At 37.6% G+C, this 25,997-nt stretch overlaps 1 protein-coding gene across 1 annotated transcript in view; it reads left to right on the forward strand.

The window, feature by feature from the left end:
- NRXN1 (neurexin 1) overlaps nt 1–25,997 on the forward strand; it is a 689,266-nt gene that overhangs the window by 548,624 nt on the left and 114,645 nt on the right. The gene's annotated exons all lie outside the window — the stretch shown is intronic.

A 25,997-nucleotide genomic window follows, 5' to 3' on the forward strand; every position in this document is an offset into this window, starting at 1 on the left:
AAAATAAAATAAAAGCAAATTGGAACATCTTAAAAAAGAAATTGCCTATAGCACTTCTATTGTATTTTGAAGTCTGAAAATTTTGAATTGGTAGGCATGTGGCTCTCATCGTGAACGATAAGTCTACTATTTTACTGTTTATGGGAAAAACACACTGTTAGTTTATCTGAGGACAAAGACCCAAAATATGGTACTTAAAAACTGTCTTGGGGGCTTCCCTGGTGGCGCAGTGGTTGAGAGTCCGCCTGCCGATGCAGGGGACACGAGTTCGTGCCCCGGTCCGGGAAGATCCCACATACCGCGGAGCGGCTGGGCCCGTGAGCCATGGCCGCTGAGCCTGCGCTTCTGGAGCCTGTGCATCCGGAGCCTGTGCATCCGGAGCCTGTGTTCCGCAACGGGAGAGGCCACAACAGTGAGAGGCCCGCCTACCAAAAAAAAAAAAAAAAAAAAAAAAAATGTCTTGGGCCAACATATTTCATACATTATATAGCTAACTGCCCTCACCCATATTTCACTTCAATGAGCTTATTTTTCAATCTTATGTCTAAAACTTTTGAAAAACAATTTTTAAATGTCACACTTGTACAAGTAGGAAGTATATTTATTCCATCAAGGTATACTTACTGATTGCCTACTGTGTGTCAGGCACTGGCTTAAGTATTGGCATTACATCAATGAAGAAGAGAGAAAAAAACACCTGCCTCAGAGCTTACATTTCATAAAGGCTTTTAGAATACTGTTGAAATTCTATTAGATCTCTGTTGACATTTATAGCCTTTGTACATATTCTGTTGCTAATGCTTTCAGAATTGTGTGTTCTTCTTGGCCCAAACTTGACTGTTTGCTTTTGTTTTGTTTTTGGTAGTTAGTGAATGTCTCTAGTAGGTGCCATGTAAAGCTTTCCAAAGATATGATTCTTACTTTTCTAGAAAACCACGTACTAAAGAAGCAAGAATGACACCAATTATTTTTTAAATTGCTTTTATTTCAAATGTTTGAAATAGATCATGTGTCACATTTAGAAAGAGAGTAAAAGAAGATGAATTCTGTTCAGATCAGCACCCTATCTACTAATTAACATATGTTTACCAGAGAAAGAAGAAAATAGATTCTGAGTTTTACTTTGAGTAGGAAGGAGTGGGAGGAACAGAATAGAGAAAGAGAAAATGTCCTAGAAGAAGAGAGATGACCAAAAAGTTGTAAAGTCTGTAAATTTATAAAGGTAGTATTTCATATTATACACCTATATGCATCACTTTTTTCTTTCTTCTCTCTCCTTTTTTAAAATTTGCATTTGGCCACAAAGTAAAAGGGGCTGTCTCACAGGGTGTTCATCAATATGTGTTTACCGATCACACTACATGTGCCATACACTGTTCTAGGCGCTGGGGATACATTAAGGAACACCAAACAAAAAGCCCCTCCCTTATGAAATAGACATTTTAGTAAGAATGTGTGCTTAGAGTAAAATCATTTTGTCGATTTTCTGTGTCTTGTTTGGGTTTATAAGATTGTTAATAATTGCACTTAGCCTCTTGGATAAAGACTTGTGTCTTTAGACAGATTTATGCATGCCCAACAGCTCCGTTTGATATTCTTTTCTAATACTTCACTAATGATTTGTTATTGTGTTTATTGGTTTACGGTTTATTTAACGATAAGCAGGTTATTAAGGCAAATCTGATATAGGAAAATGAAACACAGAGCTATGATAGACTATTTCCTTTATGTAAAATAATTCATAAGAGGACATTCGGAAATAGAAATGTTCTTGTGAATAAAATTTGAAATGATCAGATTTTTTTCTTAGTAGTCTTGTTTCATCGTTAATGAAATCACAGCCGCTTAATTTACTAGGTAAACCAGATGTATCCCAAAATAAGGAAAGAATTATCAGCCTTACTTTTATGTTTTTTATCAATTAGTACTCGCTATGTATTAAGAAATTGTTTTTTAAGTAAACATTTGTAAAATAGCTATTTCATTTGCAAGTTAAACACCTAGAAATGAAGAAATTAAAAATTTATGCATTTTATAATATTAACTAATGTGAAAGGAAAACAGTTCACTGCCCATTAATTGCCAATGAAAAGAGTCTCTTTTGTTGTAAGCTATAACATGTTTAAAGATAGCAGTGGTTTATGGAAGTAAATGATCTGATCAATTAATAATTACTTGGTTCATTTGAGGAGGTATTGACTTAAATAAAAGATTACTAGGTTCATTAAAAAATACATATTTAAAATCTTTAGATTTTTAACAGACCAATAACAGCAATTAAATAATTTGGATTAATATACTACAAATATTCAACAACAGTGTTTAAAATTGTACTAAAAGTTTTTAAACTTCTCTCTTGGGGCTTCCCTGGTGGCGCAGTGGCTGAGAGTCCGCCTGCTGATGCAGGGGACACGGGTTCGTGCCCCCGTCCAGGAAGATCCCACATGCGGCAGAGTGGCTAGGCCTGTGAGCCATGGCCGCTGAGCCTGCGCGTCCAGAGCCTGTGCTCAGCAACGGGAGAGGCCACAACAGTGAGAGGCCTGTGTACAGCAAAAAAAAAAAATTCTCTTTTAAAAGGATATGTTTGTGATTACAGGTAATAAGATGTGAATGTATGGGGGAAAAACTACTAGGGAAGAAAGCAAATTATTTATTTTTGACTAACAGAATAATTTGTTGTAAATTTACTTTACTTCACAGTTGATTTTTATCTTGCCCTCCAGCTACAAAGAGATTACTGATATATGTAGAATTTAAATGTTTGTTAGAATTGTCAGTCTTGACATTTAAATATGCAAGTGATTTGTAATGCTAATTCTAAGACTGTAACCTTTGACCTGCCTACTTTCATCAACCTCAACCGCCTTACCAAATTGTGTACCAGGGAGGTCATTTTATTTTTCAAAAGCCACACTGGACTGTTTTCTCAATCAAGGTGTATTTTCCTCAGCAATAGCTACAATGGCAGTGTACTTTAGGGTGATTGCATGTTTTCGAACTATGGAAACAGATTTTTGGTCAAGCAGAATTAAATTGGATTCATTTCAGATAGATGAGATGAGGTTTGTTCAGCCAGCCTGCAGGGCAAGTAGTAGGGGAGAATTTTCAGTTTTCACAGAGTCAGAGAATATAAAAGAGTATTCACAAAATGTCATCCCATAAGATCCTGTTACATTCCTACTTAGAAGTAAATATGCTTTAAAAAGAAAAAAAAAGGTTTTCTTCTCTGAATGATGATCAATTTTAAGACTGATGTGTACTTTAGGAAGATATGATCTATGTCATGAAATAATGAGGACATTTACCAACCTTTCTTATGAAATGACTTGAAAAAATGTGAATGTAAAAATATTAATAGTACTTTTTATATGGATTATATAAAGTTGATAAAAATTTGTTTTACTTATGATATCTAATATCAACATGTTTCCATAAGACCCACTCATCCTAGAAAAGAGAAACTTTCTATAAGGCTAATCTCAGAAAGTGAATATTTGCAAATAATTCACAGTATTAAGTTCTTCAGGATGCTGAGAGCTTCTTGGGATTTTTGATGGCTGAGTGTTCCCCCTTCTTCTGAATAATTTGCCAATGTCTTACAATGTACTTGTAGATTTACTTAAATGAGTAAAAGTACGCCAACATGCAAAGGGCAATGTTCATTCCCTTTGGTTGCCGGTTTGTAAAGAAAGGAAATTATTTCTTTTCAGATCAAGATTGTGGAATTTGTTTTGGTCTACGCTGTGTATCACATTTTGTGATATTGTGGTTCTTTCCTTCAAGAATATTTTACAAGTTATTTACATACCGTAGACAACATGGTTCCATAGTAATGCCTTTTGCCTAGAGGAGGTATGGTAAAACAGAAAGATCACAGCGGATCAGGAGACCCGTTTCCAATTTCAACACAACCACCTACCTTTTCTGTGTAACTTGGACAGGTGGGTTAACCTCGCTGCACTTTGGCCTTGCGCTCTCTCTAAAATAAGTGGGTTTAGGAATCTCTTGAATTGTACTCAGCTCTAAAACTTCTCTGACTCTAGTGATGATACCCTTAATTAGGTCTTCTGATGCTTATTTAATAAAGCATAGATTTCACCCTTGACTTTTACACAGTGTGGCATGCATCTCAGTTGGCCTGTATAGTCCTCTTGTGTACCTGGTGTACCGATGCAATTATTAATAGTATCCTTTTCTGACTCTCAAAAGCATCCCATTTTCGTCTGTAAATTATATTCCATTCTACTTTTACAGCATATATAAAATCTATCTTTGCAAGAAAATCATACTTCATAAGAATAATAAATAGAGAAGCCCTGTCCTTTCATTCAGAGCAGAAGCTGATTCTGGTATCCTTACTTGGCTTCAAGAATCCATAGCCTTTTTCATCTTCTTTTCATCTCATTTCAAAAATCTTTTCATCTCATTTCAAAAGTCTTGAGAAGGGGGCTTCCCTGGTGGCGCAGTGGTTGAGAGTCCGCCTGCCGATGCAGGGGACACGGGTTCGTGCCCCGGTCCGGGAAGATCCCACATGCCGCGGGGTGGCTGGGCCTGTGAGCCATGGCCGCTGAGCCTGCACGTCCAGAGCCTGTGCTCCGCAACGGGAGAGGCCACAACAGTGAGAGGCCCGCGTACCAAAAAAAAAAAAAATCTTGAGAAGGGAGACAGAATAAGGCTTTGAGAGATTCTGGTTTTCGACTGGAGGGACTATAGTTTGCAACTCTTAGTAAGAAATTAAATTGTAGACTGGGGCAGAATCAGTAAATATAAATGAAATGTATTGGAACAATCTAGTTAGGCTTATTTCAGAGTGGAGGTAGCAAACCTACTCAAGAAAAGGAACTATTGAGGATTTAAAACATTGGTAGGTGGTCAGGACGTGTATCTTCATTTCCTACTGAAGTCATTGGCATTTGATTCCTATGGAATGTTCCAAAAAGAATCCCAATTAGGATTCAAGCAAAGAAAGAGTGTTTGAATGTGTCACACACTGCTATTGCTTCCTGGTGGCTTTGGAGATACTCATAAAAAATTAATACTATTTGTTTGAAAAATGTAAGCAGAGTGCACACATATTTCCATGAAAAATATCTAAAACTAACAAATAACATATTGTAACTTCAAAGAACAAAATTTTATTTTTTTATTAAAAGTATTAATTAACCTTAGCTGTGGCTTCATTATTAAAAAAATAACTGCATTACTTACAATTATGTGTGTTCCTGATAACTACTCTGCATTTTAAAGTACTAGTGACATGAATAATTAGTTTTATTTTCCCTAGTCCAATCATTCTGCTCAATTCACTTAAACTAATGTACATTTCTACTGCAAATTTTAGTGCATACTGAAAAGAAAAACACTTGGGTGTAGATTTGAAAATATATACAAAGGCATATTCTTCTGAAACTAAGAAGAATGGTGCTGGCTAAGAAAAGTGCAGCTCATTGTAATTTTAAATGTAGGTAAGCACTTCAGTTTAGAAGGTGTTTTTCCCCTCATTGTGGGTAAGCAAAAGTTCTGGGATATATACATTTTAGAGTTTATTTTAAGAATTATTGTGTTCAGTGCATATTCTTTAGGGCCTGGAGGTTTCACTGGATGAAAAGGTGCTCTCGGTGGATGCAACCTTGGTTTTGAGACATCTTTGGACAAGGCTAGTTCTAGACAAAAGTATCCATCCATCCACCCATCCATCCATTTATTCACTTAACGTATGTTTGCTGAGCACTTACTATATACCAGGCAATGTTCTAGTCACCGGAAATACAGCATTGAATAAAATTAGATTTTTCTGTACAACGCTCATATTCTAGTTAGGGGAGATGAACAATAAACCTTAAAACAGCATACATGGGATGTCAAGTGCTATAGGAATAAAGCAGAGAGGAGAGGGGATGCTTGTGCGTTGGGGCTGCGGGGGAAGCATAAGACGGGAATCTTTTCTGAATAGATATGGAAAGGTTATTAGTGATATGGCATCAATTATGAAAGAACATTGGGGGTGGGGGGGGCGGGAACTCTGCATGCCCTGCCCTGTGTGGTCCTAAGGACACAAGACACTAACTAATAAGTGTCTTGTTAATTAAATCAGAAGAGTAATCAAATTCTAGGGATGCACGTGAATGAGGAAGAAATGAAGACTCAGAAAGTACAGCTTGGTATTATTCTTGTTATTTTACACGTGAGAAAAATTGAGGCAGAGAGAAACTAAGTAACTTCCCCAAGGCTATGCAGCCAGCTTCTTTTCAGTGTACGTTAGGGTGATCTGGTCCTCTGCCCTTAAATAGGGCCTCTGTCCAGAATCTCATCACTTCCTGCCTTCTCATATTCTAAACTAGCTCAAATGATCTCCACCCAGGTGTCAGGCTGCTCTTTCAAAAATGCAGATATGGGCCTTAATACATCCAGGTATTCAGGACAAAGAGCAGATTCATTGGATGGTTGTCAGGGTCCATTGTTCACAGCTGGCCTCCTATCTGCCTCACTAGAAGTTTTATCTCCACTCCTCCACACTCTTTTCCCCTGATCCTGTTGAACTACTAACAGAAACCTCTAGAGGTCACGCTGTTTCACACCTCTCTGTCCTCTGCCTGGAAAGCCCTTTCCTTTTTTCACCTACCTATTTCCCTCCTTCATACTCCTGCCAATCTCTCTCAGTCTGATTCTGCCTTCTGAGAGCTGACAGTCTGAAGAAGCACCACTGGCAAGGGCTGTTAGGGGGCAGTATTGCACAGGGGTCAAGGGCAAGACTCCAGGGGCCTGAATGCCTACTTAAATGTCAGCCTTGGGCTTCCCTGGTGGCGCACTGGTTGAGAGTCTGCCTGCTGATGCAAGGGATGCGGGTTCGTGCCCCGGTCCGGGAAGATCCCACATGCTGCGGAGCGGCTGGGCCCGTTAGCCATGGCCACTGAGCCTGCGCGTCCAGAGCCTGTGCTCTGCAACGGGAGAGGCCACAACAGTGAGAGACCTGCGTACCGTAAAAAAAAAAAAAAAATCTCAACCTTACTTTCCCTACATACTGGCTCTGTGCCCTAGGCAAGTTAGCCTCTCAATACCTCTGTTTCCCATCTATAAAATGGGGATGCTGGTTTCATAAGCTTATTGTGAGGATTAAATGAGTCAGTATAGTATGTGAACTATATACACTTACTGCTATTTGACAATTTGTATTACCAAAAAAAGAAAATTTCTTATGGTTCACCCTAAAATACAGAGAAGTAAAAAAATGTCTGACCCATGTAACCATTATACAAATGATAGTTACGTTTGAAAAGCGTTCCTCAAGTACACTGTATAAATTAAAGCATCTTTCTTACCTTTAAAGATATTTTCTCTGCCCTTGAAAACAGCTCTGAATGGATGTTTCTAAATCAGAACTCAAATGGTGTGGTATGTACTGTGCTGAATTCTCTGTTGAACGTGTTTTCCACAAGGAGGCAGCACCATTCCCCTAGAACAAGGATGTGGGAAGGGGTGGGAGGCAGGAAATGATTCAGGGGGAGAGGTGTCACTGGCATTTAGTGGGAGAGGACCGTGGACCCTAAATATACTGCATAATGAAGAACTCTCCGCTATCCACTGTTAGTGGGTAGTGAAGAACTATCCGCTATTTTACTCACCTCCACCCACCATCACCACCATCACCACCACCACCAACACAATCTCAAATCACTGTTGACGGAGCAGCCCAGAAATTTCATATACCTGTTTCCCAGCTGTTCTCAGACAGAAGCTCATTCATAGTATGACACTGAATAGTGCAAATATGACTTCTATCACTATCCTCAATAACGTGTCTTGATTAAGGAGCTTAAAAGTCACGATATACTCCTTTTTCAACTTGGAAATGAAAAACTTCAAGTACTTCCAGCTGTGAGTTAGACCAAGTTGGGTTTATGATTCTTGATACAATTTCTTTTGATATCATTTTGATTACCATGGGGGAAATAGAATGACTTAAAACTCTGTATCTAATTAATATGTGGCAGTAATTTCAGTGAGCATTTTCTCAGAAAGAACTGGTGAGGTTGGCTCCCTTTCTGATATTTCAAGTCTCAGTTGTAGGACAAAGGAATATCTTTTTATTATTAACAATGCTTTTTCTTCTTTCATGATATATGTTAAACAGTAAGTATTGTTCAATAAACTAGTATCAAGATTAAACTTAAATCTCTATGATTTTTTTTTATTGAAGTAGAGTTGATTTACAATGTTGTGTTAGTTTCAGGTGTACAGAAAAGTGACTACATATATGTATATATATGTATGTAGGTAGGTATATATATATGCTTTTTCAGATTTTTTTCCATTATAGGTTATTACAAGATATTGAATATAGTTCCCTGTGCTATACAGTAGGTCCTTGTTGTTTATTTGTTTATCTCTTTTATATATAGTGTGTGTATCTGTTAATCCTCAACTTCTAATTTATGCTTCCCCCAACCCTTTCCCCTTTGGAAACCATAATTTTGTTTTCTATGTCTGTGAGCCTATTTCTGTTTTGTATAAGTCCATTTGTATCCTTCTTTAAATAGATTCCACACATAAGTGATATCATATGATATTTGTCTTTCTCTGTCTGACTTACATCATTTAGTATGATAATCCCTAGGTCCACCCATGTTGTTGCAGATGGCATTATTTCGTTCTTTTTCATGACTGAGTAATATTCCATTGTATATATGTATACCGCATTTTCTTTGTCCATTCATCTGTCAGTGGACATTTAGGTTGCTTCCATGTCTTGGCTATTATAAATAGTGCCACTATGAACATTGGGGTGCATGTGTCTTTTCGAATTAGAGTTTTCATGTTTTCCTGATATATGACCAGAAGTGGGATTGCTGGATCATATGGTAACTCTATTTTTAGTTTTTAAAGGAACCTCCATACTGTTTTCCATAGTATCTGCACCAATTTACATTCCCACCAACAGTATAAGAGGGTTCCCTTTTCTCCACACCCTCTCCAGGATTTGTTATTTGTAGATTTTTTAATGATGTACTTTCTGACCAGTGTGAGGTGATACTTCATTGTAGTTTTGATTTGCATTTCTCTAATAATTAACCATGTTGAGCATCTTTTCATGTGCCTGTTGGCCATCTGTATGTCTTCTTTGGAGAAATGTTTATTTAGGCCTTCTGCCTGGTTTTTGATTGTTTTTTTAATATGGAGCTGTATGAGCTGTTTGTATATTTCGGAAATTAATCCCTTGTTGGTCACATCATTTGCAAATGTCTTCTCCCATTCTGTAGGTTGTCTTTTCCTTTTGTGTATGGTTTCCTTTGCTGTGCAAAAGCTCTTAAGTTTAATTAGGTCCCATTTGTTTACTTTTGCTTTTATTTCCATTACTCTAGGAGATGGATCCAAAAACGTATTGATGTGATTTATGTCATAGAGTGTTCTGCCTGTGTTTTCCTCTAAGAGTTTTAAGTTTTAAGTCTGGCCTTACATTTAGATCTCTAATCCATTTTGAGTTTATTTTTGTGTATGGTGTTAGGAAGTGTTCTAATTTCATTCTTTTACCTGTAGCTGTCCAGTTTTCCCAGCACCACTTATTGAAGAGATTCTCCTTCCTCCATTGAATATTCTTGCCTCCTTTGTCATAGATTACTTGACCATAAGTGCATGGGTTAATTTCTGGGCTTTCTATCCTGTTCCATTGATCTATGTGTCTCTTTTTCTGCCAGTACCATACTGTTTTGAAGACTCTAGCATTGTAATACAGTCTGAAGTCAGGGTGTGTGATTCCTCCAGCTCCATTCTTCTTTCTCAAGATTGTTTTGGCTATTTGGGGTCTTTTGTGTTTCCATACAAATTTAAATTTTTTTGTTCTAGTTCTGTGAAAAAATGCCATGGGTAATTTGGTAGGGACAGCACTGAATCTGTAGATTGCCTTCGGTAGTAGATGATTTCTTAAATTTTTATTATTTAGTGCCTATATTAGGTTTTCTTATCAGTTAGCATCACTGAAAAGTTCCCCAACAAGAAAAATATATTAACATCGTTAGGCTGGAACCTCAAGAGGAGATCTAGTTAATTCATCTGCCCCTATACAGCACTAACCAAACAGTTTTCACTGTCTTCTCATCATCACTGTTCTCTTTATGTAGGCTCTCACGCAGACAAATAACACCAGTGTTAACCAATAGTTTCTCCGTTAGCATAGTAAATGGTAATTAAAACAAATGAAAACATAGCAGTGTATATTTGTTTTTATTAACTTACTTATTTTCAGCCATGATGTATGTTACCTATAAATCTGCAATACTTTTATTTAAAATTATGAATTAGCAAATATCTTTTGTGTACCTAACATATAAAATGCACTTTGCAAGGTATTGAATTCCTGAGGATGAGTGTGAGGTACCTAGAGATACAGAGTTGTACAGCAAGAACCAGCCATTTCTCAGATATGTAGAGACTCCATACATGAAACGTAAAGTGCCCTAAATCAACAATAGTAAAGCTTTTGTACATCACAGATGTACAGTCTGTTATTAACAGCATCACTGGCACAATTGAAACCCTGAAACAAATTGACAGGACGGAAGATATTTTAGTCTTTTTTTAATAGCAAGTGATTTGAAGCAACACCCTTTTATTACTTAACATGTCCTGAGTCTTGGCAACGTGCTAGACACTACTCTGAGTCTGAAATTACCCACATTCTGTGGAAAACTTTTTCTAAAATGAATGTTATCATCTGTCTATAGGTTTGATAGGGTAGCTGGTGGTGCAGGCCCCTTTTGTCCTCTTTTAAGATTTTCCTAGTCAAGAGGGATGTGGAGGCTCCCCTGAAAGGCATGTGGGGGAGCCGAATCACCTCCATCCCTCCATGGAATAAATACTGTGCTGTTGAGGAAGCCTGGATGCTGCTGGTTATGTGTGTGAACTCAGTGTTGGACTATTGTATGGAGTAAAACATGAGCCAGTAATAGAAGGAGCTTTAAAATCATGTTTATCGTGGTGACAGATTCTTTACATCAGCTAAATTTACATAAGCAAACATCTTAGTATAGCATCTGGCACAAAGTAGGTGGTCATTGTTTCCTTCCTCAGCATCCTCGTTTCCATTCTGCCACCACTCTTCTTCCTTCTCTCTGTTTGCTCCTTTTTTTCCTTTCTTCCTTCCGTGTGTGCCAGACCCCGTTCTAGGCATTACAGATTCAAAGAAGATGACGCAAATCTCCAATACGAGAAATGGGCCTGACTTTGATCAACACCATCCAAGGACTATGTAACAAATATATTCAACTATAGATTCCCTGAGATACTGGCAGATAACCACATGAGGAGTCTCTATCTGCTGTACCATGTTAAGCCAGCTCTTACGAGATCTTCACTAAATGTAACCCAGCATGAAAAATTCAGCAGGAAAACTTTGGACCTGGAACTCTTGAGGGAAGCTTATTTTCATATTTTCTACACCTCTTAGCTTACCTCTACGGTAACTATCCCTGAATGTGTATCAAAAGATTGTGTGTACAGCTAGATTACAGTGTAAGTACTTGTGTCCACAGGTCCAAAGAGAGTATCAGTTTCTTTCAAAAGAAAATAGAAAATATTCACATTCCACTAAAGGGAGTTTCTCTTGTTCTAATGCCCATATTTCAGAAGTAAAAAGGATTCGTCAAGATTCTCTCACATTTTGTGGTGAATTTCCTGTATCTGACCTTTCCCTGCACAGCATCAACTGGCCATTAGTAATAATTCTAGACAGAGTCAACATGGTAGTCCATAACAACAGATGGAAAATAAGACATCACAAGGCAGCCAAATGACCCACTTATTCTGTTATGAACTGATGGCTTTCTACTATCCAAAGTAAGCATTTTCATTATAGTTTTAGATAGAGGTTTAATTGTATTTATGACTGAAGTTGTCTGTGGTTTATTTCATTGCCTCATTGTCTTATATACTCTTGTCATTGTGACTTTGCATTCCACATTATTTGGAAACTTGATTCAGAAAAGGGAAAAAAAAAAAGAGCATGTTACTTAAAGTACCCAATCTGAAATTTATCACTGGTACGCTAGCAGTAGTAAACAAAATACAACCTCCCGTTTTCAGTCTTTGCAGTGTTACTCCCTCTGCCAGCAATGTTCCTGTTTCCTTCTTTTTTCCTGTGCTGCAACTGTACCTGTGATCTTACTCACAGTAACTGACTCTACCTTTGTAAAGTTCTAAAGCTTTGCTAATGTTCATGGTATGAGATGATTTTAGACCTTGCATTTCACTTGAAGCTTTCCGGAACAAGCCTAAGCAGGATGCATTTCTTGTTTTCATAGCACTTTGGAAAAATAGGTAAATATGTATTCAGATAAGTAGACATACAGATAGTTATTTATCTATCAGAGCCTTTAACTTTTATTTCATTTTCCTTTTTGACAAGCACCTGAAAGTCCAAACCTATGCCCTATTCACCTGTGCGGGCTCAGCACCTAAGGTGCAAAATGGACACTTAGTAAATAGTTTTTGCATAAATAAATTATGAACACCCAAAGTGCATATCCCAACGCTGAGATAAATACGGAGTGCTGCCTAGTGGTAAACTTTCCCGGACTGATCAATAGTTGCAGAGAATAAAGATGGTACATGTAAGAAGGGAACAACAGAATTATTCCTTCATATGCAGGGTAAATACAGAGTTTTAAAACAAAGGGTGATGTCGTTTTTAAGTATATGCAGTCTCACTTAATAGAAAGGCAGGAATAGGATATATAGGAGACAAATTCTCATTTCAGTTTGTGTTACCAACATTCACTTAAGTTCAGGAAGGATAGTCCAGTAGTTGTCCCTAAGGTGGAAAAGACAAGGGTACAAAGCAGTATAATTTTGACTGACAGGTTACAGATTAGTGGGTGTAACATGCTTTTCCAGAGGTTGAATACCATCTCATCAGTTTGGGGTTATGGTGGTTTACCTAGGTGGGGAAGGGGCAGTGTTGATGGTCCCCCCTTTAGAGGAATATTTTATCCCTGGCATAGTTTAGAATTGCTGATGCACTGTAAAAAAAAACAAAAGCAGGCTGACTTGTAGTAAGATTTAGTATTGCTTTTAAACTATCTACAGCAAAGCACCCCCTGTTGTCTGCCCCAGAAGCTGACCTCCCCACAGTCAGATTGTTAACAGTCACTTCAGAATTGCGTGTAGTATTTGGACCATTTTGAAGAGGCAGGAACTCACATTTTCAAACCATTTTTCCGATTTTTTTATATCTCCAGCTAATTTTGACAAGCTGAATAAACAGGTAAAAATAGGAAACCAACGAGGAAGCCTCGTACTGTGAGACCCATTACAGACCCACTTTTGCACCAGAGACTCGACAAGGCTTCAAGAAAAGCTGGGCATAGGCTTGATATTTAGACATTGACTATTGCTGGAAAACAGAACTGGGGAAAGTGTATAATGTTCTGGAAAGATAGTCACTGCTGAATTTAAGCATGTAAAAACTGATATTTTCACTGGCAATTTCAAACCAGAACTGAGTACAAAGAACTAGAGAATTAAACGAAGAGATTAGAGGGACATGCTGGCATAACACTAATCGGACACAAAGACTTAAATGAAGTTTGGGGAGTGGAGTGAATTCCTGATGATAGACAAATCTAGACAAAGCCTAGGAAATTTCAAAGGAATTTATTCTTGCTGTGTGGGTTATTTGAAAACTACAATATATTTAAATGGGTGGTACCTCAAATTGCAAGTAATAACATTAATTATAACCTGCTCTTTTACCCTAGTTCTGAGGCTAATAACAGGATGCTGGCAAAATTTACTTTTATGCTTTGCTGAATGTATGCAAAACAAGTGGGAATCATTGTTAAATTATTTTCATTAAGCTATCACATGCACATGAAAACAAATCAATATGATTTAGAAGATGATATATGTGTAAAGAGTAGCAACCCTACTACCCCTAGTCTTACTTCCCCGAGATGGTATCTTTTCACAATTCTTTTGGTAATTATTTCCATATCTCTAAATAATATGCTTACACTTCCAATTTTTTAATCCCTTTTATATAATATTTATGCAATCTCCAGAAAGAAAACTGAAGATTAGTTCCTGGCCTTAATCCCTTCATTTTCCTTTTCTTCTTTTCCTCTGAATTTTGTTCATATATTAGTTATTTTTGTCACCTTAAATAGTATATTTATATCTCTATTTCTCATTCCATTAATATACAACAGTATCTCTTGAGTATCCGCATTAGTAAGGTAAATATATTGTACACCTACCTGTTCCTCTAGCTTCCCTAGATCTCACCATCTCATTATATTTCCAGAGATTTTAACATACTGTTTGGCAACCACAACTACATCTTCCATATTTTATCTATGAGGAGTATAAAGTGGAAAAGCAATAAAGCAGATTGAGATTATCATTACTATGTAAATATTGTCCACTGCCCATTTCACTTATGTGTTAAGATTACGTTCATTTTCTTATGGGTCCAATATTATATTACCTGGACTGCTCAAAGGAGAATTTCCTCAGGGTCAGGTTCAAATGGATTCCTTTCCATCCTATCAATTGCTTATAATCAGGACATTCTATTTTGCTTCATATTTCAATTATACCTGTCTTCCATATTTTTTTTTCCAGAAGTTCCTCAACATCTTTTTTCCTTACATTTCTTCCTTTACTTTTATTGGATCATCACTTTAAATTCCCAATCACTCTTTGAGTTCTATCAAATCTCTCCTTTCACCCCCCAGAGATCTCCTATCTGTGCTTTCCGTTCTTCAGCAGCACCAGTGTCACTGCTTGCTCTTGAGTGTGACAGGAGACCCTATTCAGGTTGAGAGTGGTCAGAGCTTGTAGGGTGGTCGACTTTTCCTTGGAGATGGCAGACATGGAGCAGACATCCTAATGCCAGAATGAAGAGAACATTCATAGTAAGAGCCTTGCCTTTCCTTGGACAATTTCTTGGTTTTAAGAGAAAAATGACCTGGATTTTCATTTGTTGGTTTGTTTTTGCTTTGGGGTTAAAAAGCTACTGTTATATTTTAGGTGGTTATATTAATTATCTATCTCTGTGTAACAAGTTATCTCAAAATTTAGTAGCTTAAACTAACAGACATTTATTCTCTCACAGGTTTTTTGGTTAGGTGAATCTGGGTGAAGCTTACCTGGGGGCCTTGGGCTCACAGTCTCTCATGAAGCTGGAGTGAAGGCTGTTGACCTAAGCCTGCAGTCTCATTTAAAGGTTTGACTGGAGGGTGGGAATTCACTTTCCAGTTCACTTACATGGCTGTGGGCAGGCCTTATTCTCTCACATGTGGGCAGAGGGCTGCTTCATGAATGCTGGCAGCTCACTTCCCCCAGGGCAAGTGATCTTAGCGAGGAAGGAGGGTTGGGGGTAGAGTCTGGGGCTTACTTAGGATGGGAGCCACAGACTTTTCATAACCTAATCTTAGAAGTGACATTCCATCATGACTGCGGGTAGTCTAGCCCCTCCATACCCAAGGGGCGGAAATAACACAAGGGCGTCAATGCTAGGAGCTGAGCGTCTCTGGAGACCTAGAACCTCTCACAGTGTCAGAGAGTAGAGGGTGCCAACCGATATGACTTTTGTGTATATTTTCTGCTGGTCTCCTTCCAGATCTTCTCCAGATTGGCTGTCACTGACTTTATCCCCTGTACCTCAATGCATTGTATTCCAAGCTGTGCATTTTTCTGCTTATCTCACTCATCAGCTCTTTTTCAGCCACTTCTAGTCTTCTACTCATGTTTGGAAATCTCTTTATTTTGTTGACTGCATACTTTTTCTCTTCACTGGTAGGCTTTACATACCGTATCTGTTCTTCTAGCTTTTGTTTTAGTGGAGCCTCAGGAGGGAGAGACACAAAAGCATCAGTATTCTCCCCCAACTTGAACTGGACGTTGAAATTGCTACCGTGATGAGAGGAAATTAAATGTGTTGGTACTGCGTTTAGTCCCTATGCAGAAAAGAATGCCCTTTGCTTTTCACATTCAAAACACAGATGAGAAGTCTTCTCTATATCCACAATTGACTGAGTTTTCAAATTTTAACAAAACCCGAAATATGAAGAAAACAACGTTCTTTATAATTTCTGAGTTCTGAGCTTCCTACTCTTTCCCCTCACTAACTTAACCTTCTGAAGCAGTTCCTGCTTGCTTGAGTATTTATGGTATTGCATTTCTACAACCTTTTAATCTTCCCAGTTTGACAAAATTTAGCAATAATCATTTGGACTCAAAGAGCAATCGCAAAACTTCTAAATGGCTCTGTGGTTAACAAGGCCTGAGTTCTTCGGCATTATTTTATTGTCATTCATTTTTGATGGTTGGAAGGAGATGATGTGGTAAGCCAGCAAAATAGCCTTCATTCTCTCTACTATCTTATCTTCAATGGAATCTTAGAAATGGTCTTATATTTCTGACCTCATAATGCACTGTTCATCAATGAAGAAAAGCCAGAATGGAAAGCCAGGTGTAGTTTTGTCTTGGTGTCCAATTTCAGTTTGTTCCAGAGAGTCAGGAACAGAAATATTAGAGAGAGATTAGAGGGGTGTTAGGAAGAAAGAGAGGAGGATTTTTGTTATTCCTACATTCCAGGTTTTTTTTTACTTTGACTTCAAAAGACATTTTCCAGTTAATTCCAATGGCAATTAGAGCAAAATTACTGCTTGCTTTGCTAAAAAGAAACTCAGAAACTAACACAAATACAAAGGAGAGAAATATTTTACATTCAAACCTAACCATACATGACATTTAATAGCCTTGTGTAGTTATCACCTATTTTTTTTATCATTTCAAAGTTAACTGTTCCTACTTAAAGAAAAGTATTCTATTTATTTAATTAAATTGATTAAAATAAATTTTGTTTTACCCTTTTTTTAAAGTCCCCCACTTACTTTGTGTATCAATTAGTTTTTGCTATGTTGCAAACTGCCCCAAAACTTTGTCACTAGAAACATTTATTTAGCTCAAGATTCTGTGATTCTGCGCTTTGGACTGAGCTCAGCTAGGTGGTTTTTCTAACCTTAGCCAGGTTTGGCTGATCTCAGCGGGTCTATTCATATGTCGATGATCCACACTACCGGGTTGGCTAGGGACTGGTTGATCTAAGATGGATCACTTGGGACAGTTTATCTATATTCCACATGTGTCTTACGCTCCAGAAAGCCAGCTCAATCATATAGTTCCAGGAGTGAGAGTGGAACTGTGCAAAATCTCTTGAGCCCAGGCTCAGAACTTGCATAACACTGCTTCTGCTTCATTGATAAAGTAAATCATGAGGTCAGCCCAGATTCAAGGAGAGGAATTATAAGAAATGTGGCCATGTTTGTAATTGATCACAACTTAAGAAATGTGACCTGTATTAATGTTTATGTTCCAGCCCACCAAATGATAAAATCATGTTGTCACATACATTTTTTAATAGTTAAAAAGTCAAATGAAGACAAATGTGTATACAGAGTTGTCAAAATCTGAAAAATTTGGATTAACATTTCTAGTACTGTATATTTCAGTCCTACCCACTCTCCTGTGAAGACGGTCTCCTAGTGTGTTAGGTGCTGTTATCCATTCCTTCCTGGGCACATGCAGTATTGGAACAGTTCATTTGTTCAGCTGACAGCAGGTGCTGTTTAAGTCCTGTAGTTAGCTTTCTCCCCTTTCCTCCTTAGAGGTATTCATCAGCAAACTTTGATGGTCAAAAATCACATTATTCAAAGATCACTCTAGTACAAAGTACATGAATCTATTTTGAGATACAGAGTATAGATATGGATATAGGTATAAATATAAAGATATAGATATGCTTTTCATGTTCTTGATTAAATAAGCATGCCATTGTCACTGTTTCTATATCTCCTTTACACATAAACCCACATACCTCCATATTTTCCTCAATTTTATATATTACATTATTTTTCTCTAAGTATATGCTTTGTGGTTGTCATAATTTTCCTTTTTTTACTAATTTTTTTCTTTCAAGCCATTAGGCTAAAAAGATGTCAAAACTTAAACTAAGGTCATTGTTTTTCCCCTCTGAGGATAAGCATATTATCTGAATTGCAATATGTCTCCAGAATTTTGCTTTTAATTCACCTTGACGTTCCTATAAAATCTTAAACGTCTGACAGAAATTAATAGCATGTTTTGTTTCTCAGTCTAAACACGTTTTTAAAGAAATGGAACACTCCCTTTCTAGTAAATAGGTAGAGAGAGTGAAACTCTATGTGGGAAGGAAAAGCCAGATAGTTGGAATTAGAAAATATGCATTATGGACTGAATGTTTATGTTCCCTCAAACTTCGTATGTTGAAACCCTATCCCCAAAGTGATGGCATTAGAAAGTGGGGCCTTTGAGAGGTAATTAGGATTAGATGAAATCATGAGGGTGGAGCTCCCATGAGTGAGATTAGTGCCCATATAGGAGAGAGTTTGCTTCCTCTCTGCTCTCCTCTATGTGAGGACACTCTAAGAAGTCAGCAGTCTGAAACACAGAAGGAGGTTCTCACCAGAACTCAACCTTGCTGGCACTCTGATCTCAGACTTCCAGCCTCCAGAACTGTAAGAAACAAATGTCTGTTGTTTATAAGCCACCCAAGGTATGGTATCAATACTTTGTTATAGCAGCCTGAACTGAATAAAACAATATGGTACCTTGATTCAAGTGGTATAACTCTTAGAAGAGCAGAAACACCGATACTCAAATGCAGATACCAGGGGAAAATCTCACAAAGCTAAAAAAAGATGTGCTTTGGAAATTATCCAAACTTCTGATTTAACTTCCCCATATTTAGCCTCTCTTATGGCAAATAATCAAGTTATGTTGGCTTTTCTTTCTTCCTGAGATGTGCAGTCAATAAAATGTTCTCATTTTAGTATCACATACCCTCATTGTTGTGTGATGAAATGGAGAATGAAATATAAAAATGGGATATGACTTCAACTCTATTTAAGACAAATAGAACCAAGCTTTTATTTTCAACTTAAAATAGTAAATTGAAGTTTTGAATTACACTCTAATGCAGGCCAGTTGTTTCTACTAAAATCTACGTATTAGTTAGACTATGTATAAATTATCCATGTAGACTTTAGGAACAGTACTCAAATCAACACAGAAAATACATTTTCAGAAAGGAAAGGGAATGTGATAGAAATAATTAAGGCATAGTTCTATATTAGTATGAGCAATACACATAACCACATTCAAACATTAGCATTATTTCATCCATTTACTAAATAAATATGTGTGAAACATGTAGTATAGGAAAGGCACTATTCTAGGTAGTGTGGAAACAGTAATAAAAACAATGGGTTAAAAACTCTGCCCACATGATCCTTGAATTTTAGTGAGTGGAGAAAAATATGAGGAAATTGTATAAGCAAAGTATATCATCTATTAGATAATGGTAAATGCTGCAGAAAACAATATTAGGAAAGGAAACTAGGTAGTAACTTCATAAAAAACAACCATGTGAAAGGCCTTCTTTGACAGGCTTAATTACCATCAAATATTCATTTAAAATGCCGATATTAGATGATATTACCACTGAATCACTCATTTCCAATTGTGAATGCCTCAACCATGACCTCATAAAACCTTCCTTGTAGCTCCACACAGTGTCTATGCCACCTTGAATTCATTTTTTGGCCCACACTCCTTTGTTACTAGGAATAAAAACAGACTATTTCCCCAGGAAACAGTATGTGCACAGCACAGTCTGCATGCAATTTGATTATTTTAGAGCTCTCCCAAACTTTATCCACAGAATCCAGTTAAAAAATCTGAAGTCACTTTAAAGTTAAACTTGCTAAAGTTGTGCACTACTGTAGTAACAAATGCCTTTACATGAAAGCAAAAATATGTCAGATTGGAAAGAACTCAGCCTTTCTGTAAAGATGATTATAAGAAGATTTCAGTAAAGATTTGTGGTTTCCATTTTATATTAGTCTGCTGTAGCTGCTATAACAAAACAACACAGAGTGAGTTGCTTAAACAACAGACATTTGTTTTCCCATGTTTTTGGATGTTGGGAAGTCCAAAATCAAGGTGCAAGCTGATTTGGTTTCTGGTGAGAGGTCTGTTCCTGGCTTATAGATGGCTGCCTTTTCACTGTCTTCGCATGGTCTTTCCTAGGGGCATGCATCTGGAGAAAGAGAGAGATCTCTTTGTCTTCCCCTTCTTATAAAGTCACTAATCTTGTTGGATTAGGGTTCCACCCTTATGACTTCATTTAATCTTAATTACCTTCTAAAGGCTCTACCTCCAAATGCAGCCACATTGGGGGTTAGGGTTTTAACATACGGATTTTGAGTGGACACAATTCAGACCATAGCATACCCTGAACTTGAAACAGACTTGAGCTCTCAAGTTGGAATTTTAGTGTACATCACCAAAAAACTACAAATCCAATCTCAATGACCTAACCATACTTCCTTTGTAAAATTCTCTAAAATTGAATTTCCTTTCCTTTCCTCCCACCATCAGACTATTACTCTACTTTGAATGTTGACAAGACAGTAGCCCAGCCAGTCTTGTCTCCAGTCCTAAGCACTGCCACCTAATTAATTCTAGCAGTATCACAGTAAAGTTTCAGGTCAAATTTCCCATCCTCCAGGACAGCCAAAGAAAATCTTAACTGTTCTAATTTATGTAGGGAATGGACAAGAGCATATTTATTACTAATGAGCAAAGGTGTTTTTTCTCTCTGGCACATATCATCAAGACTTTCAGCATATGTAGAAATTCATACTCTTCCTAACAGTAATGACTGGATAGCTGCAATGAAACGGTACATGTATCATATTGTATTATTCTCCAAGAGGAATGTTCAAATTGAATGGTAGATATTGTCTCAACTGTCTCTTTTTTAAGCCCCATATTGAATTCTTTTTAACACATTTCATCTGTTACAATGGATGATATATTCACTCTTTTTATGATTGCGGAGGGGGCAATTGTGTCTTTCATTTTATTAGAATTAGTACATTCCTAAGGCAGGCCAGAGACATTCATTCGGAACTAGCAAGATCAGAAGACATGTTCTGCAATAAAAATGCCTCTTCTATAAGTGGTGAGTTAAGGGCTGGGAATTAGATTTATCTTTCAATACTTCTCACTAAAAGGGTTGAACTTCTAAACAACCCCAAAGTGGTGTAGACATGGAGAGCATTTTGAGACACATTTCTAGCACTTAACAGCACTTGGTCATTTTAGATGATGCATTTGGATGAGACAAATTGCATTGCTCTTCCTTGTGCATTAATATTTTCTAAGTACACAATTTGGTATATGGAGAGCAAGCAATTAGCCTCAGACAACAGGAGAATTGGCAAAATGATACTTGTTCACTCTTTCCATCCTCATTGAGTTAAAAGATTTCTAAATTCTGTATTTTCTGGGTGCCTAGGTGACTGTACTTTAAACTGAAAAAATAACTAAAAATCTGGCTAAGGAAATTAAGTTTTACTAATTTATTCTGATAAATTCTGAATTATAATTAAGATGGATATGGGTAAGAAAAGAGAAAGGAAAACATTCTACTAGGAATAATCAGAGTAATTTAGATAGTCATTTGAGAGATCCTTTTGGATTCCTTTTGTAACTTATTGTGCTTGATTTAAAAATATACTAAATTCTTTTAAAATACATCAAGATTAACAGTGTAATAACATAACCTGATTTTGAGCAAAAGATTTCATCCTAGCATATTGGTTTTCTTACACAGATTAATGAAACTTTCCACATTAGTCATACAGGTGAGTGTTAATACCTGCCTAAGAGTCACTCAGATATTAGATTTATGTAACTTTACATTTGTTTAGTAAAAAAGATATGCTTTACACATTGGTCTGTATGCTACATCCTAAAGAATTCTTTAGAAAACAGTCTCACTGTAGGTAATGTTTTAAAATTATGAGCCAGGAACTCCTTTCTCTCCTTCCCCACCACTCATGTGCAAAGTATTAAATGTGTGATCAGTTTCCTAGAAACATATACAAGACTTCAGGTCCATAGAGTTTCTAATGTTAGTACAGAGTTTTGAGATTTAAAATCTCAAAAGGCACTTAGTAGGTGCTCTCTAAGTAACTGTTGAAATATCAATACTTGATAAAAATTCTCAATGATAATCCTTAATAAAGCATTGAGACATGGCATAACTAGTTACTGCTAACTAATAAAATATATGCAACTTCTTATTCTAAGCTATCTATATACACGGCCAAACCAATATCTAAGCTACACTTTACAGCATATCTCAAGTTTTTTGTTATCTGTGAATGTTTCCCATCAAAGTAAAAAAAAAAAAAAAATGTACCAAAGTTTAAAAACCAGGCATGAAGACTTTATTCATGACTATTGCAATGTGGGAGAAAGACTGCATTCAGCTCCACTGGGTCAAAGAGCTGGAGGATTTTTAAGAGCTGAGGTGGAGGATTATAGGTCACCTGTGTTTGCTACTTGGCCTTACTCAAAGGGAAAGTAAACTTTCTTGTTCTTCATGACAGGAGACAATTTTATAACTTGGAGGAGGATGCCCACCTAAGCTAGGCTCCTATCCTCCCACAGAGACTGGGAGGCGGGGATGCTATCTTTCTTGATAATTACCTTTCAAAGGGATGGATCCCAGGTCCTTGAGAAAGATATTCCCTAGGTCGTAAAACTGGCAAGAGGTTTTTAAGGAGATTTATATACCTTTAAAAAAGGGCAGGGCTTCCCTGGTGGCGCAGTGGTTGAGAGTCCGCCTGCCGATGCACGGGACACGGGTTCGTGCCCCAGTGTGGGAAGATCCCACATGCCGCGGAGCGGCTGGGCCCGTGAGCCACAGCCGCTGAGCCTGCGTGTCCGGAGCCTGTGCTCCGCAACAGGAGAGGCCACAACAGTGAGAGACCCGCGTACCGGAAAAAAGGGCAGAGAAAGAATTTGTAATTATGTTTTTCAAAAGTAAATGCTCTAAGAAAAGGGAAGTTGGGGCCTATAGTACTCAAGCTGAGGGAAACTTTAAGAGTGTCTTGGTCATTCTTTAAGTATTCCAAGCAAAGGGACCCTCTTTCTCCTACAGCCCTTTTTGTCTTTCCCACTCACTTGACACAGTTACCCAGACTTGTTAAATGCTAGGTTGCATGTGTGTCTTTGGAGTATTTGTGGCATGGCGCCAAGTACTTTATATGCATTTTCTCATTTAAATCCTCAGTAATATTTTGAAGGATATATTTGTATAGGCTCCATTCAGAAGAAGACCGTCTGACTTATTAAGGGTAAGGCTAAGAAATTCCCTCAAGTCACATAGGTAATGAGTGGCGGATCCTGTATTGAATCTCTGCAAACTACATGCAGAACTCAGAGTGCTCTACTGCTATCTTAGTCAGCTCAGACTGCTGTAACAAAATACCGTAGTCTAGATGGCTGAAACAATGGGAGTTTATTTCTCATAGTTCTGGAGGTTAAGAAGTCCAAGATCAAGGTGCTGGAAAATGGGTTTCACTCTGATGCCTCTTTGCTTGACTTGTACGCAGCCATCTTTTCACTGTGTGCTCTCAATCTCTTTCCTTTGTGTGTATGTATGGAGACAAAGAGATCTCTTCATCGTCCTCTTATTATAAAATCGCCAATCCTAATGCATTAGGGCCCACCCTCCTTTAACCTTAATTAACCCCTGAAGAGCCTGTCTTCACATACAGTCATGTCGGGGTTAGGACTTTGAAAGGAAAAACTCTGTTTTCTTTTTGCTTGCAGTACTCGTGGCCACCAAACGTGTGGATTTTTCCCCCCACACCAAACAATTATCTGACACCAGCTGGATGTCCTACAATTCAGTTCAGTTCTTACATTATCTACCTAGATTTAAGGTCAGATCCCACAAATTAAGGACTCAGAACAAGACTGTTCCTACTTCAGACATCAATCACAAATTCCGGATTGTCATCTGTACTTCTGACCAACCAGCTATAAATTGCGGTTCCTACAACCTCTTCCTTGAATTCAATAATTTGCTAGAATGGCTCATAGAACTCACGGAAACACTTACATTTGCCAGTTTACTGTATAGTAAAGGAAATAATAAAGGATACCAAAGAATAAGCAGATGAAGAGATACCTAGATTGAGGTCCAGGAGAGATCACAAGGATCTGTCCTTGTGATCCAAAGAGCTTTTAACTCCCTGTGAACAACTGGTAAACTTTTTAACATCTTTATTGGAGTATAATTGCTTGGTAAACATTTTATATGATTATGATCAAGGACAGAGTAAGAGAAATTAGAGATAGAAAGGCAAAGGAACTTGTATACTTGCCAACAGTTTTCTTTTCTCCACAGCCTCCCTTAACTTTTGCATTCACCTTATGGTCTCAGTACTTACTGTTCTCAGGGCAATGTACAAATCACTATGGTTATAAACACAAAGATCTTGAAAACAGAGTCTCAGCCCACAGAAAACCAATACACCATAATAGGAAGGAGAAGTTATTTACCACTGCAGCAATCAGGGAAAGCTCCGTGGAGGAGGTGGGTTTCGTGATAGTTCTTAATGTAGAGGAGGATTCTGATAGGTATGCACATGGCAAGATACCTTGGGAGGTAAGTATAGTTTGAGTAAGGATGTTAAATTAAGGTAGAAATGTCCCTTATTTAGGGGACAGAGATTAGAATACACAGAGACAGTAGGATAGGGTAGGGACTCAGCCTTTATTCCTAGAACAGGGAGAATCAATGAAGGGAGTAAGTAGAGGAATGCCACGATCTGATTTATAATTTAAGATGACTTTGGATGCTATGTGGAAAATAGATTTAAGTGAGGCAAGAATGGGAGAGAGAATGTCAAAGTCTATTGCGTAGCACATGAAAATCATGAAATCAGCTACTTACTGTGAGTTGTTCTCAAACTGTCTTGTTTTTCATGCTCCATCATTTGGGTGATATGTTGCCAGGGCCATAATCTTAAAAGGAAGTGAAAGAATTCACTTCCCGGGGTAAAAATAATAACACATTTAATGAGTCACAAGGAGAAGGAGTGTGTCCCTTGTTAAACTTCAGCTTTTCAATTTTTTATTCCAAGTATTCAGTTTTAATGTTTTCAACAGAAGAGTGTTCTTTGTAATTCTCCTAACAGTTCAGAACTTATTTAGGGTGTCATTAAACCCTTTGAGAGACAGAAGCATGCTCTGTGTTTTGTAATTGATGAAATGTTCCCCCTAAATAGATCTCACATTGCTGAATCTGATGACATGAATAATAAAAATAACCATGGGAAGGAAGTGACCATTTTAAGCAGGATGCAGGGAAGAGATATTTATTTGGTGTTGAAAAGTAGAGCACATTTTCATGATGAACTAGGCTCTCCAGACCACTGCAGTAAGCCTCCTGACATTAAAATTGGAGGACATTTCAGGGTCAAATCTGAGAAAGAAAAAGCCTCTGTTTTACACACAGAAAGTCTGGTGTTTCAGATGGCATGTGCCTCAAAATTTGAAGAGACGCTGAAGTTCAAATTGAGTGGATTTCTTCTATTGTAGGCAGACAGTGGACTTGAGGTGGTGGAGAGGCGAGTTTACTGCATTAATAAATGGCAGTCATTAATTCCTGCTGTTTGCCCCATGTATTTTTAAGTATTTTATGCACTCAGTATGCCATGTCTACAAGTCATAGGCCTGGATGCTGAAAACAAAGAAATTGACACCTGCCACAGAACCAGGGAGAAAACGCCAGTAGTAATTTCTAAGAATTCCTTATAAAATGTTCACAGTTGGGTTTAGCCTAAAGTCGCTCACTTGCATATTTGCAAAATTAGTTTGGGACTGAGAGTTCACATGGTGTTACCTGCAGAACAGACGTATATTCTCCTCCTAGCTTATCCATTAACTAGCTGGTAGGTAACCTTTACCAAGCTGCTTAACCTGATGAAGCACCCATAAAATAGGAAAATTATTACCTAGTTTGTAAGATGATTATAAAAAGTACAATGGATGATGCATGTGACATTCCTGGCATTTACAGATGCTTAAGAAGCTAA

Source organism: Tursiops truncatus, chromosome 14 (genome assembly GCF_011762595.2).
Source record: "Tursiops truncatus isolate mTurTru1 chromosome 14, mTurTru1.mat.Y, whole genome shotgun sequence".
NCBI classification, from domain to species: Eukaryota; Metazoa; Chordata; class Mammalia; order Artiodactyla; family Delphinidae; genus Tursiops; species Tursiops truncatus.